Source organism: Xenopus laevis, chromosome 5L, assembly GCF_017654675.1.
Source record: "Xenopus laevis strain J_2021 chromosome 5L, Xenopus_laevis_v10.1, whole genome shotgun sequence".
NCBI classification, from domain to species: domain Eukaryota; kingdom Metazoa; phylum Chordata; class Amphibia; order Anura; family Pipidae; genus Xenopus; species Xenopus laevis.
The window spans coordinates 37,211,536-37,228,858 of NC_054379.1; the positions used below are offsets into that span (position 1 = coordinate 37,211,536).

Consider the following 17,323-nt stretch of genomic DNA (forward strand, 5'->3'; position numbering starts at 1 on the left):
TTTCATTAAAAACAATGTAAAGTGCCCTAGGTCACCACGCAGGGGCAGTTAACACCTACAAACCACACACACACCTGCTAATTCCATGGGTACCCCACAACCCTCTCCTTTGATATCAATAGGAAGCAAACTGTGGTTGGTAAAGAGCGTTTAAACTCACGTGATGATCAAAACACCATTGTGTTGGCGTAAGCTTCCTTTGATGGATGCTACTGACCCAGTACACACCCCTAGCATATTGTAACAAACACCTGTCTGGCACATTAATTCTACAAATGACACATCACACCCAACAAAATTTATCTACTTAAAAAAATTCCAGATGTGATATGTGCTAGTGTTTTGTAGGTGAGTATAACAACAGGCCCTGGTAACAGTTCTACATAATTAAAACTCCAAACTAATGCACTGTTGTCATTATCATTATGGTTCCTATTATTGTAAGAGGAGATCTCTTTAGCTTAGGTTGCGCCACTAAATGCTTAGTGAGTGCATGTAACTATTTTATCAGCAACATGAAAATATAATCGGATAAAACGCTCATTTATTGGTGGATGATTATGGGGCAGCATTATGCCATTTCCCATCTCAAAAATCTCTGCTTTTCAGCTCAGATTTTGTTTTCATTTGAAGCCATTAACACTTAGGAATTATACAGGAGTATATTTCAAAGGCTAAATTCTCTGGGATGCGGATTATGTTCTCAAAAATAAATATGAATTTCTCAAGTTGGCCGCAACTGTGTTGGTAATCAGGAAATCGCTTATCTTTAAGCTAAAATAGGGGATTGGATTCTTAAAGCAGGAAAAAAAAAATGTTGAATTTCAAATGCTTTTAGGATGATTCGTTTGGAATAAAATTTGGAGATAAAAGTCTGCATTTCGTTATCCTCACAATAAATCATTACCCTGCAAAGCCATACAAGGTGAGGTCTGGAGGCTGTATTGCCTTCGGATTCATATATACAATAATGGGACATTGTTATAAACATGATTCTCTGTTAAGGCGACATGATGAAGCACTAAAGCTATCTGACTTCATTTTATTTAAAGTTTGTCTCCAAAAGTATACCAGTTTGGGTAAACTAGGCTTACAGTACCTCTAATGCTCTTAAAGGTTTATTTATTTATTCAGAATCTATTTGTGGAGAGGCTTGAAGCAAAATCAATACACCTTTAATAAGCAAACAGGTGGATTAACCTCCTTTAAAGCTCCGCGCAGCATTATAACATATAATCTACTGCACCGGGGTTGCTGTAAATGCACTTGAGCAAATTAGACTTTATACAGGAAATTAGTTACTTTCCTTGGGTTGTAGTCATTGATAGATTTCACATTGAAAGAATTTGATAAAATTGCTATGCGGGCATAGAAATAAATATATATTATATACTGTACACTGTAAAATGTTTGCACTATAGAAGTGTATGCTATCCTTACAATTCTCGGGACCTGGGGCTTTCCGGATAACTGATCTTTCTGTAATTTGGATCTTCATACCGTAAGTCTAGTAGAAAATAATGTAGACATTAAATAAACCAAATAGACTGGGTTTGCTTCCAATAAGGGTTAATTATATCTTAATTGGGATCAAGTACAAGGTACGGTTTTATTATTACAGAGAAAAATGAAATCATTTTTGAAAAATGTGGTTTATTTGGATAAAATGGAGTCTATGGGAGACGGCCTTTGGAGCTTTCTGGATAACGGGTTTCCGGATAACGGATCCTATATCTGTAGTTTATTCTATATTGTTCTGTAAGAAATTGCACAGTTTTGGATTTCTGTACAGAGTACTCTGAAGGTATTCTGTCTCATGCTTGTTATTAGAAAAGACAGGAAACTCTCTTATCTTATCTTACAATTCTTCCCATATATTGCACTGCATAATATTAGTACATACCTGTAGATAAACTACATGCTACTTCCCATGGTCTGATAGAGAAAAATGTTGCTGATAGGTTGTTCTTATGCTTATAGTAAGGATAATAACGTTTAAACGAGGATCATTATATATGACATTCTGTTCTTCAATAACATTTGTATCACTATTATCTATAGTAAAGATAGTAAATAACCTTGCATTCCTTTTGTGCACTATGTTCTACTGCTATTAAATTAATCTAGCAACTTTCCCACTTGCTTGACTGAAAGGTTGGTCTGTTTTATTGCCACATTTGGCTCAGTCCCATTAATTGCTTAATTACTAATGTTCTGTTAGATAACAGGACCAGGAGAGTCTTGTGTCTTTAAACTTGTCTTAAAGGGGACCTGTCACCCAAAAAAAATTATTCAAAATCCTATTTTATCACATTAGACCAGCACAATGAAATTTAATTACAATATATAAATTATTTGAATCTTGTTTCCCTAAGTCTGGTAATTCATAAATATAACAAGCAGGCAGGAGCCATTTTGTGGACACTGTTATTAAGACAAGCCTTGTATCATCTCAGAATCTTGTTTGTGCACCAGAATGGGGGACCTGATGTCCATCCCCATTCTCTGGCTACATAATTAAATGGTGAAGAGAACTGGGTGAATGTGGGGAGAGCAGTGACATTTAGGAAGTTCTGAATGGAAAGTGAAAGTAATTGTCTGCCCTGCCTCTATGCCTAAGGCATAGAGGAGGGGCAGACAATATTTGATTGACAGCTGAGATTTTTAAATGAGCTTACAACAGCTATGAATGCTTTAATAAATAATAGAAATTGGATTTCATGTTTAATTTGAAAAGGACTTTTATTATACAGATTTTTGTGTCTGGGTGACAGGTCCACTTTAATTATCAACCGCCTGCCCTGACTCATGTGACACCCTTGTTGTATATTGGATATCAGGGAATTCACTTAAGGGGAAGCATGGCAGGAAAGCTATGACAGATTTAACAATGTGAAGTCCAGCAATTTAAAGCACAGGAATTAGGGTGTTATTTATCAAAGGTTGAGTTTGTGAGATTTTTCTACCTCAAATAAAGTCACAACTCTAATGTTTGCTTATGTATGAAAAAACCTGAATGTAAAAAAGATCGATTGAATGCAACAGGGATAAAACTCAAATATCTTGAGTTTATCGAGTTTTTTAGGCTAAACAACCTTGAATACATCACTTTATTGAGTTTTTTACCTCTGCCATTGACCTTGACAGGTTAGCTGGAGTATTTTTGGATTCAGGCATTTAGAAGCTTCGGGGCATAATAAATCTTGAAAAATTCACGGTTTTGTAGCGCAACTACCCTCAAAAACTAACATTTTTCAAGAAAACAAACTCAACCTTTAATGAATAGCCCACTTAGGGGCATATTTATCAAGGGTCGAATTTCGAATTGAAATTTTTAATAAGTCCGTATTCGGCCGAATTCCAATCGTACCAATTGAAGGAATAGCGCATTCAATCGAATTTGATTCAAAGTTTTTCCCAAAAAAAACGTAGATTTCAATCAATTGTAGTCCATCAATTGACTCCAAATAGGTACTAGGAGGTCCCCCGTAGGCTAAAACAGCAATTCAGCAGGCTTCAGATGGCGAAAGGGTTGAAGTCAAATTTTTAAAGAGACAGTACATGATAAATTTCGATATTCAAATCGAATTTGGAGTATTCGGTAGTCGAAGTACACAAAAAAATAGCTCGAAATTGTTTTTTTTAATTAGAATATTCACCTCGACCTTTGATAAATCTGCCCCTTAGAGTTAGACAGAGTTGTACAGCAGTTGGATCAGTAGCTGGATTGCAGACTCCCAGCAAACATTGGGCATTTCATCCAGACATCACTGCTCATATTTAATATGTCTGCCTTCTTTTTCTCTCAACCCCCTATACTTCTGCATATATCTTCAGCCCTCAAACATCCTGAAATTCTAATCTCCTCTTTTACTCTCTCTATCTAAGCATGCTGTCTTGCATTGTCAACTTGCTTAACCCCAATCTCAACTCATCAAACATTACATTGCTCGCACTTTCAAATCTAGATCACACCTTGTGTCGCTTTCCTTATAGCTGTTACTTGTAGCTGGGGACATCTCCCCAAATCCTGGTCCCACTATTTCATTGTTCCTACCCTCAGCTATTCCCACACACAGGCTCTGGTCAATGTCTTCTCCAATCTCCAATAAAGCCATCATCCTCTCTTAAATTCTCATGTGCCCTCTGGAATGCAAAATCAATTTTCAATCAACTCACAGCAGTTCAGGACCTCTTTATATCCAAATCTCTTAACCTTCTGGCTATCACTGAAACATGGCTCTCTCCTACCGATACTGCTTCACCTGCTGTCCTCTCCAGTGGCGTAACTTCGGATGCCAGGGCCCCCCTGCAAAAAAATTCTCAGGGCCCACTCTGCACAAAATAGTGGGAGAATTTCATGTATAATATCCCCAGAAGTCATGGAAGGATGGCACAGTCACAATTTCATATATAAATACCCCAGAACTACAGAAGGATGCTAAAGTGTCAATTTCACATATCTCTCTGTAAAGGCTATGAGCAAACTTAAGGGCTGTTACTGCAGATCATGCCCACTTTGAATATATATTTATAGAAAGCCATTTATTTTAGATCTTCCTCTAAACCTCTTCCTATAAATCTCATTGTTCTGAAAAAAACCACTGATGCAATTTCATTTATAATGCCCATAAAACACTTAGCAGAATGAATGCAGTGGCAATTTCATGTAAAATACCCCCAGAATTCAGATCAAGATAGCATGGTAGCAATTCTATGTATAAATACCCCCAGAACTCATAGCAGGATGGCACAGGAATTATTTCATGTATAAATACCCCAGAACTCATAGTAGGATGGCACAGGGATTATTTCATGTATCAATACCCCCAGAATTCAAGCAGGATAACACAAAGTTAGTTTGATGGTTTGTGCATGTTTGAACATTTTATTTAGCTGATACAGATATAAAAATAGTCTGCCTCTTTATCAGCATGTTGGAATGTGTGGGATTAATGGGCACTTCTGGTCTATCCTGATGTAGTGGAAAGCTTGTGATGTTTCTAATTGTGTTCAGTATGGAACATAGATCAAAAACATTTTGCAGATTTTAGGTTACTATGTGCTGAGGAAAACCAAAAACAAAGCACTCGCTGAACTAGAACTCCCCAAACCCGCCCCCCAACAGTCCAGATTGTGGCTGGTACCTGTGCAGCAATAAAAAGTGTCAGCGATCCCTCTCCCCAGCTCCCTTCCCCTGTCTATAGCCTTAACCTCCCATCAACTTTATGCCTACAGTAGCTCTTCCCAGGGCCTCACATGCTGACCTGATGAATTACGATGCAGAGCAGCAGGCAGTTATCTCTCTCCCTGAGACGAGTCACGTGGCTGTGAGGAGCCGTGACATCTCCAACTTTATTCAGCGCACAGTCCAGCCAGCCCAGCAAAGCTGCGGAGGGAGGGGGCGGGCAGTGTCACTTCCATGGAGCAGCAAGACTCAGCAGCAGAGTCTCTCTCTCCATATTGCTCAGTCCCCACCAGCGACCGCATGGATCTCCATCCCAGGCCCCTAAAACCAGGTGGGTGGGCCCTAGCCTAGGGCGCCTTGTGGGTAATCCGGCACTGCTGAGGAAGCAGGCCCCGGGCCCCCCCGCGACTGCGGGGTCTGCTTCCTCGGTAGTTACGCCACTGGTCCTCTCCTATGGAGGCTTCACATACAACCAAAACACTTATCCAGTCTCTTATCATCTCCTGCCTTGACTACTGCTACCTACTTTGCAGGTATTCCAACAAGTTGCCTTTCACAACTCTAATCTGTTCTATTTATTTTGAAAATATTTGATTTGATTTTCATATTAAACAAATACAATCATTATGACAGCAAATGTTAAGCAGATGAAGAGAATATGTGATATTCGATACAATGGCATAAAACTAAATACCATTTAAGAAGACTAACAAGAACCCTTATCTGTTCTAAATGCTGCTGCTAGACTCATTCATCTATCTCACCGCTCAAAATCAGCTGCTGCTATATGCATATCCCTTTACTGGCTCCAAATCTTCTCTAGAATCAAATCCAAACTATTAGCACTCACATTCAAGGCCTTTAACAATGAAGCTCCTCCCTACATTTCGTCTCTGGTCTCAAAATACTCTCAACCTTTGCTCCTCTTCAGACCTTTACCTCTGTTCTCCTCTTATCACTTCAGCCCATCTTCCTCTACAAGACTTCTCTCTGGCTTCTGCTTTTCTCTGGAACTCTCTGCCTTGAGCTAACAGACTTTCTCCTTCCTTCCAAACTTTTAAATGCTCCCTATAGACCCACCTGTTTAGGAAAGCTTATTCAATGTCAAACATTAGAAATATGGTGCACAATGCCAATAACCGTACCATTGATAATCAAAAAGAAAATAAGCAAATAATAGGGGGAGAAAAATACTCACAGTTCACCCCAGTCCATGGGTGCAAAAATCTGAAGCAGCAAAAAGTTGTGAGTTTTCTCAAAAAGTAAAGACCAAAAATTATAATTAAAAGTTCAAATCATTTATTAGGACATACAGATAACTGCCTAATGCGTTTCTTACCTACTGGGGCACTTACTCATAGGCTCTATAGGCTCATACTCATATAGCCTAGGAGTAAGTGCCCCAGTAGGTACAAAAAGCGTTAGGCGGTTATCTGAATGTCCTAATAAATAGGGATACACCGAATCCACTATTTTGGATTCGTCCGAACCCCGAATCCTTTGTGAAAGATTCAGCCAAATACCAAACTGAATCTGAACTCTAATTTGCATATGAAAATTAGGGGTGGGAAGTGGTAAACATTTTTTACTTCCCTGTGGCAAAAAGGCACGTAATTTTCCTCCCTGCCCCTAATTTGCATATGCAAATTCAGATTCGGTTCGGCCGGGCTGAAGGATTCTGACTAATCCGAATCCATCTGAAAAAGGCCGTATCCTGGCCGAATCCAGAACCGAATCCTGAATTCGGTGCATCCCTATTAATAAATGATTTGAACTTTTAATTATAATTTTTGCTTTACTTTACTTTACTTTTGGAGAAAACGCACAACTTTTTGCTGCTTCAAGCTTATTCAATGTACCTTAATTAATCAGTCATATTATAAATCACAAATTTGTACTGAAATCCCTGTAGCTCAATTGTACCCTAACCCTTTAGTTTGTAAACTCTTGCGAGAAGGGCCCTTGAATGTTATTATACTCTGTAAACCCTTGTTTGTTATTTACTGTTTGTTCCCTGTTCATTATCTAATGTAAAGCACTGTGTAACTTGTTGGCCCTTTATAAATAAATTATGATGATGTTCTTATGACTAGCCCCATCCAAAACACATGGTTAGAATGTATGATATTTAATCTACCCTTCTACTTACATGAATATAATTTCAACAACCTAATTGGTAAAGTAATTGATTTCTCATTTTTTACTGTGTTACATTAAATTGCCTTTGAAATAACAGGTACAGGTGTTTTAATTGATCTTATGCCCAAAATCTCATCTTGTTAATGGTTTTCCATTAATTATTGATTTCTTAGATGGTACTTGTTAAAGTGGAATTAACACTATTGTTTGAGAGGAAATACTGCACAAATGATGTGTTTAGTGGGCTTGTAATCAGCTTTACCCACTTCTCCCATAATCTGATTGAAACAGATTTCCTCTAAAATCTTTTTTTTTTTTCATTATTATTATTATATTGTTGATGTTAAAAAGGTTGCAGTTTTGCAAGTGTTTTCGACTTTCATTTGAATCACCGTGTCAGTTTGCCGATTGGAGCACGTTTAGATCCAATCCCAAATCAATATAATTTTATCACATTAATAAAAGTAAAATAAGTGCACAGAGAGTGTAATGGAATTTGGGGTAATATTAGGTACTGTATTACTGAATGCATTTTAGCCTATTTTCCTAAGCCCTATATTATGACTATGTTTATCATAATGCTTTTTGACCCTCTGCATTTACTCTATCATAATTATCCTTTAATACTCTTATAAATGAACTTTTAGCTTATCTTTTGTTAATTCTCAGGACGACCAAAGCACTAACGTAACAAACCCCCAGCCATCTGAATAAAGTGATTAACCCCTTTTTAGATGCACAGCGTGGGCTACAATTCTAAAAGGACATTACCATCAATAATTATGCTTGTGCCAGACAGATATTATAAATGTATAATGTTCTGTACAGCATATAAGTGCTAAATGAAATGGTTTACGTTAATTCCTAGGAATACCTGAGGTTTCTATTCTTATTTTTTTGGAGTTATCCAATTTTGCCCCTTTTCCCCCCAGTCTCCCATTATCCTACCAGTTTCTGCTGAATTTTAAGCATTCTCCCGCTTATGTGCAAGTAAGCTTTCTGGATGCCATTTGAAGTGTAAGATGTGACTTCCGGGGACAGGTGACATCAATTCCAGGGCTGGTGACGGCACTTTTGGGGCTTGGAAAAATTTCGGTGAAGAATCCCCTGGCTATCCAGAAGATGACAGCTGAAGCACTCATGGCATCTATCAGAATTTGGCCACAGCCTTCTCCTTTGCTGCCAGATGAAGCCTGATATTCCCAAAAGATATATTTATTAAGAAGGAAATTCAAGCAGCTATACTAATAAAACATAAAAAATCACTCATGGGTCTGGGGTAGAGTCAGTAGCGTAACTACAGAGGAAGCAGACCCAGCAGTCACGGGGGGGGGCCAGGGGTACAGGGGGCCCGGCAGGGGCCTGCTTCCTCAGTATGTGCAACCAGCCAGGATCATTTCGGGGGATGGCGCTGGCGATCCGGACCTCTACGGGGCTTCTGCTACTGAAAACATACATTTCTTTTTTACAGAGCAACAATATTAACTTCTCCTGCTCCTGCTTCAGTTCCGCCTAACATTTAACTACTTTAAAAAGCAACCAGTACGTTGTTGCTTTTACATATTCTATATTTGCCCTGGGTAACTTGTGTTCATAGCAGTGTGCTTGTTTTTGGTGGCATGTTGTTGGAACTTTACTTTCCTGGGGTATTTATATGTGAAATTGCGACTGTGCCATCCTTCTATAGTTCTGGGGTATTTATACATGGAATTGCTACTGTGCCAGCCTTCTATGAGTTCTGGGGGGAGAGGGGGGCCCTGGAAATTTCTTTGCAGGGGGGCCCTGGCTTCCGAAGTTACGCCACTGGGTAGAGTATATACATTTAATTTATGCCAGAATAACAGTCAATCATTTTGGGATGAAAATTGCATTGCTTTCTAATAAAAAACAAAAAAATGTCCCCATGGTTGTTTTGTTTTTTTTTGTTCATGCTTTCTTGCTGGTTTATGAGCTCAGATCTGCTGAGTTTCATCCAAATCAATAGGCACGTCATCATTTGAATGGAAATCTTTCCATCATGCCACTTACTCGAGAATTCTTGAGAGTTGTCAGAGACTATGGGGAAGGTTTACCAACCGGCAAAAATTTGCCAGCAACGGCCTCGCAGCAATTGCAAAACTTCGCCAGGCGTAAATTCACTAGGGCAATGCTAATTTACTAAAATGTGAAGTTGCGTCCAGGGTGCCAAACGCTGGTGAAGTTTCACTAGCGTTACTTTGGCAATGAAACCGAAGATTCACTAGCGATGGCTAATTTGCATAAGGTGGGAAATTATAAAGTTCCATGGACATTACACAAGTTCAGGGAACCTTAATAAAGAAAATGGAGTTCTTATAATGCCCTACACATGAGCCCACTGTATAGTTTATGTTCCATGTGTTAGAAAATGTTTGGGGGAACCCGGTTACCCAAAAAGAATTTTATGGACTTTTGCAGCCTATCACTCTGAAAAAAGGAAAAGACACCAGCATTTTTTTCTACTAAAATTTGAGGAAAAACGATGCACTCCAATGCACTTCGCCCGGTCTGATCTGGCGAAGGCAAGTCTGGCGAAAGAGGTAAAGTTCAGTAAAATCTGCATCTTAGTGAATTTGCGGAGTAACGTCCATTCTCCAGAGCGAAAATTCGCCTTTCGATAGAGTTCGAATGAGCGCTAGCATTGGTCTCTTTTGCTAGTGAAGTTGCTTCTGCGCCGTTAGTAACTCGGGCAAACTGCCTAAAAGACGTAATGCTGGCGAGGTTTCGCCAGCGTTAGTCACTTCGCCCTTTAGTAAATCTGCCCATATGAGTTGTCAGAGACTATGGAAACCGTGCGCATAGCCAGATCAGGGGCGTAACTACAGAGGAAGCAGACCCTGCGGCTGCAGGGGGGCCTAGGAGGTACATTGGGCCCCATGATGAGCCACTGGGCAAATGTGCACCTTGGCAGAAACCCATAACAACCACTCTGGCTTTCTTTAGTCACCTGTAGGTTAAAGAATGAAAGCAGACCTATCAATTACTGCCCATGTGCAAATTTGCCCTGTAGTTATAAATGAACTACAGCGTGTACAAACTTGAAAGGCTGTCACTTTGGCTGATGCAATGCAAACAATACATTGCCTCTAAAAACTACAAATGCCCTAGAAAACCATCTATTATTATTAGAAAGTACACATTCTGTAAAATGAGAAAATGTGTCACTCTACTGCCAAACTGCAAATTGTTGCTTAAAAGGGATGTTCACCTTTGAGTTAACTATTAGTATGATAAAGAGAGTGATATTCTGTGACAATTCTCAATCGGTTTGAATTTTTATTATTTGTGGGGTTTTTTATTTAGCTTTTTATTCAGCAGACCTCCAGTTTGTCATTTTATGTATTTGTGTGTGTATTACCAGGAGCAGGCATGCAGAATGGGATCGGATGGTCACTGGAGGACCGCCATGTCAAGGAAGATGGCAGATGCCAGTAAGAAACCATACATCTGCTGTTGTCATTGCTCTTCTACCGCTCTACTCTTTGCCTAGCAGCAGAGGACAGAAGTGTATGTCTGATTGTAAAGCTGGTAATACACTTTTGTACCCAGAAGTGCTCAAATTGCAGAATCTACTATCTGTATCTTTAAAAGGATTAAATACCCTTTTGGCATTTTACCATCCCAGATAAGTCCTGGCAGGTGTCCATAAACTGGCCAACCTTCCTGGTTTCTGACCAATGAACCTGCCGTCCAAACAAGTGGATAATGCAGGTCCATACATAGTGATGGCCAAATACTTTGCCTGAAACTTTTGTTCTAGAAGTTGCTGCTCTTGTCCCTTCCATTCCCAAGCTAATAATGTTTATTGGAAAATGATATTTTCATTTGGCTTGAATGAGTACAACTATAAGGGGACCCCGTCAAGGTAATACTCAACCAGGCTGTATGTTGATATTGGGCTAACTGCCTATCCAAGCTACATTGTCCAGCTGGTTGCCAGACTCCAGCACTTATGGTGGAGATGGTATACCTTCCAGTACTAGAGCATGGATTTGTGGGATAGCTCACAAACAGTAATCATGTGGCACTTCTACAAGGAATTTATGACATTGTTATGATGATAAGAGACAGTTGCTAAGCATGGAGCTGCTAAAATTCTATTCTTTTATGCTACTGTGAGAAGTTTTTTGACTGCTCCCAGTTCAGGAGATTGACGCATGCGCAGTTGTCGCAAACCGGGAAATTGCTCATGCGCCAGATTACCGAAGACCCGGAAGATGGCAGCCTTTAATTGTGAACCCTAAATCTGCACGAGGGGTACTTAAAAAGTTAGGGGCATTTCCCAGGGGGGGAGCTAGACTGGGGGAAGAATTTTGGGGGGTCTACGTAGGGTAGGGGTTAGGGTATATTTAGTTAAGGGGTGAATTCTTCTTTAAAGGAGTTTTTTGCCTTTAAGCAATCTACAGTCCAAATTACTCTAGCAACCATCAATTGATTTGAATAAGAGACTGCAATATGTATTGGAGAGGGGCTAAATAGAAAGATGAGTAATAAAAAGTAGCAATACAGTAGCTTACAGCGCATTTGTTTTTTTTAAGACAGGGTCAGTGACCCCAATTTGAAAGCTGAAAAAAGTCAGATAATGAATAAAAAATATTAAAAAATAAATAATGACCAATTGAAAAGTTGCTTAGAACTGGTAATTCTATAACATACTAAAAGTTAACTTAAAGGTGAACCTCCCCTTTGATGGATCTCTACGATGAAGTAGTCTTTCTCTGCATCCAACCTGCAGCACAGCTGTTGCTGAACAACAAAACTTCCAGCATTCTTACCCATCGGGCTACAGGAAAATGTAATTCAACAGCTAGAGGGCTCCTGCTTACGACCCCTGTTAGGAAGGTTAGTTCAAGCAATCACTTCTAAGAAGTAGAGATGAAATAGTTCAAATTGGTTTTGGCTCATTCATCAGTATTTGAACCTTGATGAAATAAGCTGCATGGTTATTTGAAGGAGGATCCAATTCCCTAGACTTTAGACTGTAGGAAATTGGCATTAGAAGAACGTTAGGGTCTGTCCGTGCAATTGCATGTGGATTGTTGTAGGTCCCATTATTTACAATCAAGAAAAGGCTTTAAACGATTTAGCAGATTGGAGGCAGATTGTGTGGCCGATGAGGCAGAATTCCATATATCTAGGGAGTGGTGTCTGACTTGACATTTAATCATTCAACATTAACACAAGACATCTGTCACACACTCAGCACTAGGGAAGATGCAGAGCAGCTTGAGTCCGTATATTCAAAGCCTTCATCACTGGAATAAATACCACTTGTACAAGAACTTGTACTGTAACTCCCTGTGTTTTATTATAAGAATGCAAGTTAATCCTTTAGGGGTTTTATTAAAAGGTAACATTTAAATACAGATCAATTTTGTGATTTTTTTTTTTAATGAAATCAGACTTTTAAAAAAATCACGAATTTTTCTGAATTTACTAAACCCCGAGGATGGAAAAGTCAGAATCTGAAAATCCGTCATCTTAGACCTGTCAAGGTTGCATATAAGTCAATGGGAGAAGTCCCAATGATTTTTTGATGTGCGCTGGGTTTTCTGAGTTTTCAGGCAAAAGTCTGAGTTTTCGGGTGAAAAATCTGAAAAAATCATGAAAATCGGATGAAAAATCCTAAAAATTGTGAAAATCTGTTTTTTTCTGCAAAGCAAATTTTCAGGAAAATGCAATAATAAATAAGCGCAAAAAACCTGAGCGGATTTGATCGGAGTTTGTAGCAGAAAATATTGAGATAAATTCGGACTTTGATAAATAACCCCCTAAGTAAATCCAATAGTAACATAGTAAATTAGGTTGAAAAAGACACACATCCATCAAGTTCAACCTTTTGGGGTTTTTTTTATTTTTTTTTTAATCTGCCGGCTAGTTGATCCAGAGGAAGGCAAAAAAAAACATCTGAAGCCTCTCCAATTTGCCTCAGAGGGGGAAAAAATCCTTCCTGACTCCAAAATGGCGATTGGACCAGTCCCTGGATCAACTTGTACTATGAGCTATCTTCCATAACCCTGTATTCCCTCACTTGCTAGAAAGCCATCCAACCCCTTCTTAAAGTTATCTAATGTATCAGCCTCTACAACTGATTCAGGGAGAGAATTCCATATAGGGTTGTAAGGATAAGGATTAATTATATCTTAGTTGGGATCAAGTACAAGGTACTGTTTTATTGTTACAGAGAAGAAGGAATCAGCAGCTCAATAGTTTGCAATTTCAGTAATCTGGTTGCTAGGGCCCAAATTACCCTAGCAACCATTCAATGATTTGAATAAGAGACTGGAATATGAATAGGAGAGGCCTGAATAGAAAGACGAGTAATAAAAAGTAGCAATAACAATACGTTTGTAGCCTTACAGAGCATTTGTTTTTTTAGATGGGGTCAGTGACCCCCATTTGAAAGTCTGAAAGAGTCAGAAGGTAAATAATTTAAAAAATGTAAGAAAGAAAAAATTAAGACCACTTGAAAAGTTGCTTAGAATTAGCCATTCTATAACATACTAAAAGTTAACATGAAGGTGAACTCCTCCTATAACAACATCAGTTCACTTGCACTGGGCATGTTTAAAGGACCAGTAACATCAAAAAAAAGTTTCAAAGTGGTGATATACAGTATATATAAATATATATAAGTTTGGTACATTCACTCCAGAAATGTACACCATTATTTTACACCACCTCAGGTTTGGTGGAGCTGAGGAGAAAATAAGGGGGCAATATTCTCAAAAAATGTTATATAGCTTGTTATACCATAATTTGAAACTCATCACACCATTGCAGTCATCTCACCTTTTGAGCAAGTACACCACTGCACAACCCACGACACAACCCACTGTGGGGACCCTGGATCAGTGTCTATTAGAAGTACTGGGGAATACAAATTCCTCCCCCCTGCAAATACCCCCAACCTCAATGCACACCCACTCCACTTCCTTGCCAATGTCTCTTTGTGGCTACTAGTCCCCACAATGAACACTTTGGCCTAGGCTGGTGGTGGCAGGCAAGTGGGTGGATGGGTAGGACTAAAGGTCCCCATAGACGCAAAGATCTTTCGTTGGTGAACGATCGATTGTGAAGTTAGTGGGAATTGAACGATCGTGCATCTTACGATTTTTAGTCCGTCATCTGTCAGAAAATTGATCGGCCAGGTTAAAAAAAAGATTTTATCGGTCCCAGTGCAATCTATTTATGTTTGCAGGGCCAAGCAGGCAGCTCCCCTTTGTTTTCCTGGCAATATCGCCTGAAATGGTCTTTTTAGTTGATGGACAAATTGTACATTTAAACAATCGTTTCAAAATAATCGTGGTCTCACGATAACGAATAGATCATTTAAAAATCTTTACATCTATGGCCAGCTTTACAGGATACTGGGAAAAATCCAGGTTCCTCCTATGCTAGTCCTGCTGCCCTGCCCTGGAGCTACTGCCAGATCCAGGGTGACAGTAGCTCCAGGTATACACATTGTTAACAGGCACATGGCACTTAATTCATCAAATAGATGGACATGGCACATTGGAGTTTTGTCCAAACAAAATATTGCCTCTTAGGGGAATATAACTGCAGATCAAAAATGGGTCAGAGTTATCTGGATATTGCCCCAGTTCCAAGGGCATAAATCATCACTCATAACAAAAGTAGCCCTTAACTAAATATTCATAAAAATCAATTTTTTTTATTCAAAATTACATGTTAAAGGGGTCGTTCACCTTCCAAACGCTTTTTTCAATTCAGTTGTTTTTAGATTGCTCCCCAGAAATAAAAACTTTTTTCAATTACTTTCCATTATTTTTTACTGTTTTTCCAAAATCGAGATTTAAAGTTTAATCTCCCTGTCTCTGGTGTTTGAGTCTGGCAGCTCAGTAATTCAGGTGCAGACTCTAAACTGTTACAATTTTGCAACATTGAGTTGATACATTTCTCAGCAGCATCTCTGGAGTATTAGTAACTATTGTATCAATTCTAACAGCTGCCTTTCATGAAACTCAGAGATTCTGCTCAGCAGGGACAAAGATAAGATAATATCTTTGATAATATGATATGTATCAACTAAATTGTATCCGTTTACAGGGTTGTCCACCCCCCCTCCCAGGGCTGCTTCAGAAGGTGAAAAATGATTCTTTACACTTCAATACTACCCTCCGGTACTTGATCACAGGTAAACCATTAATGAATAACTGCTGCCATCTCTATGCAACTTAGTTGTGCTTTGGAACCCCCCGTGATTTTGCACAATATAGTGGTGCTTTGGGCTGCATCCTAACTCCACTTTTTTTTACTCAACTTAATAAATATGCCCAATAGTGTTGCCTTTGAATTTGTGTTCATGCACAATAGCAATCCATACCAATGACCTGTGGACTGATAATTGAATTCAGTGGGTCGTCCCTTTGTACTTACAGATTATACAGACACCCAATTTACCATGTCATGTGAAATCACCAGAATAAATATTGTGTGTAAATGTTGCAAAGTGCTTTTTCACTTACTACATGAATACATTAATTCATTTATTCATTTATTTTTCTTTTTATATATTTGCACCCTTATTATGCTAAGTATGGCTAATACTTACCGTTTATATAAGGCGGCCACTTTGTTTTTGCTTCAGGGGACACCTTTCTGATTTATATAGTTCCAAAGAGGTCCTACATATATTTTTGGTTGTTACTCTTAACTGCAAGCCCCTGTAGAACAAGTCCAGTACCCGATGCTAAAAATGTATCCAGCTTCGGCCTGTTGTTAGAACTCTGTTCATAATCACAATGTGCCAGTGATAGAATAATAATTCTAATTATTTGGGTTAGACCTCTGCAGTTGGCTGTAGCATTCACGTCAAGATATTTCCCGTATGTGAGGTTTTATTTAGCTTTAATGAGAGCTTCTCTCTAATTGACTTGATGATTTCTGTTTAATTAGCACATTTTGGAGGGTAGATCAAAACATAATAAGCTAAGGTAATCAGACAAGCATTCTGCAATAAAATATTAGTGCTTTTGTGGGGAATAATCAGAGTAGACAGTTTTTATGCTAGTTTGTGGCTGGTCACAGTTGGAGACCTTCTACCAAACTCTGTCTTGTGCCCAAAACTTTCCAGGCAGGCAGTCCCACAGACATAGCTCATACAGTCATATCAATTAGCCTTAATGAGCTTTAAGCCAGCCTAACTAATAAACCGCAACGCTGAAGCCAATTTCTCTTTCTTTTAGGAGATTCCAATGTGGTATATGTTCCTCTGGATATCCTGTATACTGAATCAGTGGGAAAGTCTGCCATGCTATTTTGGAAGTCCTGAAATCATCCAACAATACACAACTACTCAATTTTATATTATAACAAACCTTCAGATGATGTTTTTATCTATCTGTATATGTATCTATCCACCATCTAGTTCGCTATCAATGTAACTATGCACTCAATGGGTTTAATTAATAAACCTAAATGTATTAAAATCTATGTAGAGGCATTCTATATCAATATTTAATAGGTTTATAAAACGTTTGATACTTTACTACTTTTGCTTTTGTATTGATATGGATAAATCCATACGATAACATATTATATTTATAAAATACAAGTACAAGTATGGGACATTAAGGGGGTTATTTACAAAATAAAATTTTATTTTTTAAATAAAAAAAGCTTGACCAAATGCCCATCCCTGATTTTGCCTTATTTATTAAAATAACTCAAATTGGATAAATTGGATCAGGATAAATCGAGGAAAACCCAGAATCATACCATATTTTTGGACTTTACTCCTGAATCGTTCAATTTTTTCAGGTTTTTCCACAATTTTTGGATTATCAGGCTAAACCCAGAGCAGACCATAATGTGTTCAAATTGAGATAGGGGCATCTCGCATTACACGAAAAATGTGAGTTTTTGCCCCAAAAAGCCCAACCATAAAAATTCGAAGTTTAGTAAATAACCTCCTAAATCAACTAGAAAATCATGTAAACATTCAATAAACCCAAT

The 17,323-nt window shown here is 38.5% G+C and overlaps 1 long non-coding RNA gene across 1 annotated transcript; it reads left to right on the forward strand.

Annotated features, from left to right (window-relative positions):
- Positions 1–5,350: 5,350 nt before the first annotated feature.
- Positions 5,351–16,969, forward strand: LOC121393632. The gene is made up of 4 exons (XR_005961213.1): positions 5,351–5,519; positions 10,707–10,776; positions 15,416–15,503; positions 16,555–16,969. It is a non-coding gene; the product is annotated as an uncharacterized LOC121393632 (long non-coding RNA).
- Positions 16,970–17,323: the final 354 nt, after the last annotated feature.